The sequence below is a fragment of the Callorhinus ursinus genome, unplaced genomic scaffold (assembly GCF_003265705.2).
Source record: "Callorhinus ursinus isolate GAN/ISIS: 27379988/994484 unplaced genomic scaffold, GSC_fseal_2.0 scaffold4197, whole genome shotgun sequence".
NCBI classification, from domain to species: Eukaryota; Metazoa; Chordata; class Mammalia; order Carnivora; family Otariidae; genus Callorhinus; species Callorhinus ursinus.
In genome coordinates, this window is record NW_027401251.1 from 1 (window position 1) to 3,437 (window position 3,437).

At 40.5% G+C, this 3,437-nt stretch overlaps 1 long non-coding RNA gene across 1 annotated transcript; it reads right to left on the minus strand.

Moving 5' to 3' along the window:
• Window positions 1-1,224: 1,224 nt before the first annotated feature.
• On the minus strand, window positions 1,225-2,685 carry LOC141372271 (uncharacterized). The gene is made up of 2 exons (XR_012377517.1): window positions 1,981-2,685; window positions 1,225-1,544 (listed from the first exon to the last, which is right to left on the minus strand). It is a non-coding gene; the product is annotated as an uncharacterized lncRNA (long non-coding RNA).
• Between the last annotated feature and the right edge of the window lie 752 nt (window positions 2,686-3,437).

Consider the following 3,437-nt stretch of genomic DNA (forward strand, 5'->3'; position numbering starts at 1 on the left):
ACAATTCATCCAGTTAAAACAGTAAGCCCGGGGACGGGTGAGCCTGGTGATGGGTATTTACGAGGGCACGTTCTGCATGGAGCACTGGGTGTTGTAGGCAAACAGTGAATCGTGGAACCTACATCAAAAACCAATGATGTAATGGATGGTGACTAACATAACACAGTAAAATAAAATTTAAAAAAAAAAAAGGTGGTATCTTAAAAGAGGTACACACAATGAGGAAAAAAAAAAAAACAGTAAGCAAAAAATCTGAATAAACATCTCTCCAAAGACATACAATCACCTAATAAGCAGATGGAAAGATGCTCAATAGCACTAGTCGTCGGGGAAAGACAAATCAAGCCACAGTGAGATACCACTTCACACCCGACAGGACGGCCACAAAAAAAAAGACAGATAGTAACAGTGCCCGTGAGGATGTGGAGAAACTGGAATCTCCACACACTGCCAGTGAGAATGCAAAATGGGGTAGCCAATTAGGAAAACAGCTTGGCAGTTTATCAAAAACATAGTTACCATATAATCCAGCAATTTCACTTCTAGGTATATTTACAAAAGAAATAAAACAATGTTCACACAAAAACACTCACATACGGACATTCGCAGCAGCATTATTTACAACAGCCTAGAGTGGAAACAAACCAAACCTCCGTCTACAGATGAATCGGTGAACACAACGCGGAATACCACAGAGTGGAATAGTATTTGGCAACAGAAATAAAGCCTGACAGGTGCCACAACACCAACGAACCTTGAACACAGAATGCCAAGTGAAAGAAGCCTGTGACAAAAGCCCACATACTGCACGATTCCACTTCTGTGACCTGTCCTAAGAGGCAAATCCACGGAGACAGAAAGCAGACTGGGGGCTGCCTGGGCCTGGAAGAGGGTCCGAAGGGGCAAGAATGGGATGATGGCTAACATTCAGTTTCTTTCTAGGATGTTAAAAATGTTCCAAAATTAGGGGCGCCTGGGTGGCTCAGTTGGTTGGGCGGCTGCCTTCAGCTCAGGTCATGATCCTGGGGTCCTGGGATCAAGCCCCACGTCCAGCTCCCTGCTCAGCAGACAGCCTGCTTCTCCCTCTCCCTCTGCCTGCCACTCTGCCTACTTGTGCTCTCTGTCGAATAAATAAAATCTTTAAAAAAAAAAAAAAGGTTCCAAAATTAGATGGTGCTAATAGTTTCATAACTCTGTGAACATACCAAAAACCACTGAACTGTATACTTTAAATGGATAAACTTTATGTTATATGAAATATATCCCAATAAGCTACAGAAATATTTTTTGGAGAATTATTTCAAATAAATAAATTCAGTGTACAAATGTCCACATGTAAACAGAAGATACAAACTCCATTTTAAACCTCATTTTATAAACAGGCTTCCAAGTTATTATGAATACTTGTCTAGCTCTTCAGTGCCCTCCTTCACTGTCCCTCGCTGAGGTAATGACTGTCACGGTGTCACTTTCCGACAGGCATAATGCCCGCCTATAATGGCTTCTCCCACACTCCTCTACACATCGCTTCTTCTCCACTGGGACTGAGAGACCAAATAAACAAGCTCTTTAAAAACATAAAATTAGGGAAGGGTTAAAGCCCTGAATGAAGTGAAGGAGAAATGGGCATAAAGCAGTTAACATTTTGGATCATGACATTTATTGTAGGTGCTCCAAGTCCCTTCACTTAAGGCCATGGTACCAGATGTCTGTCCAACCCTTACGACTGTGTTTAACACAAACAGATATTTTAGGTAAGGTGATATTCACGGAAAATGTGCATACACCAGTTGGGTTTCACATGTGTTCTCTTGAAATTATAATCATGAGATTATTAAAAAAAATTAATTAGATATCATATGTAATCGAAAAATACTATTTTCTAACAGAATTAAGACACGTTTTCTTTCACTTATGTTAACTCTAAAATGATGATTACAGTTAGCAAATGATAAGCTAGATCAAAAGGGTCTTGCTAACCTCTTACTGTAAGCTTGCTGTATAGCTGTGAATTCACTTCCTTGTCTCGCTGAAAACGCCGGAATTCATCAATTGCTTCCCTCATGATAGTAACAGCCAAAACAAATCCCTATAAAACAAAATAAAATATGGTATTTGAGAAAACTAGCTTTAACAAAAAAGTTAAGGGAATATTCTTTTACCAAGCAGTTTTACTTCCCCCCCATATATATTACTTCTAAAACATTAACGAAAACAAAGAAAAAAGACAAAAAAGTAATAATGAAACACTACAAGAGGAATATAATACATACTAAAAGATTTACAATTCTCCCTATTCCCAAATAATTTTTTTAAATTCATATCATAACATGTACAAGCTAAACATCAGAAAATACTTAGTAACCCAAAGAAAAAAGAAATCAACAATCTGAAAAAAAAAAAACACCCAGGAATTATATTTAGAACGCTCGTGCCTTTAAATATCAAATTACCAAAGGCTGACATAAAATCTTATGCTTTCTGCGCTTGAATTCTGTTGGTGGAAGAAAGCAGGAAGGAACGCGGCGCAATCCCAACACGACAGTCTCCTCCTGTGCAGGCTTGTCCGCTTTGTAAGCAAAACCTCAACAGGTCAACTTGAGGCTACATAAATAAACTCTGATGTGCCTGTGATCTCTTGTGAAATCTGTTATGCCCCCGACATGTGGCTGACAGCTCAGAGGCTACACTGTGTTTTCCGAGTGTGAACACTCTTCAAGTCTACCTCTCTATGACCACAGACTCTTCAGAAGGCCGCATGTTACACGGACGCGCATTCCCCAGGCTACTCTGTGAATGACCCAACGCTGGACAACTGCCCTCAAAGGACAACAGTCCGTCACTCCAGGGCTGTGTCTGTGTCACCAACAGGCCACATGAGGTGAGCCCTTGTGTTTACTCAAAGTTGATCCTCCTTGCTACGCTCAGAGTTGTACCATCACCGCCATCTGACTGTAGACTATTCTCATCACCCCAAAGAGAGAGAAATCCCACACTGGGCAGTGGTCACCCTCATCTCCTCCAGCCCCCAACCCCTGGCAACCACTAGTCCAACTTTCTGTCTCTATGAATTCGCCTCTTCTGGGTGATGTGGCCTGTTTAGCATTTTGATGAACAGCCAAGCTTCCTCCCAAAGTGGTTATAACCCTTAACATGAGCTTATTGGCCATTCGTATCTTCTTGGGATAAATGTGTGTTCAGATCCTACAGCCACTTGTTAACGGTGTCATTTGTCTTTTCACTGTGAAGCTGTAAGAGCTCTTTGTATTATTCTGGAAACAAATACCTCGTTAGACATGTGATTAGCATATGTGAGAGTACAAATATTTCCCCCCACTCTAGGTTATCATTTTATTTTCCTGATGGTATCCTCTGATGTCCAGAAGTTTTTAATTTTGATAAATACAATTTAAGTTTTTCTTTAGTCACTTGGGCTT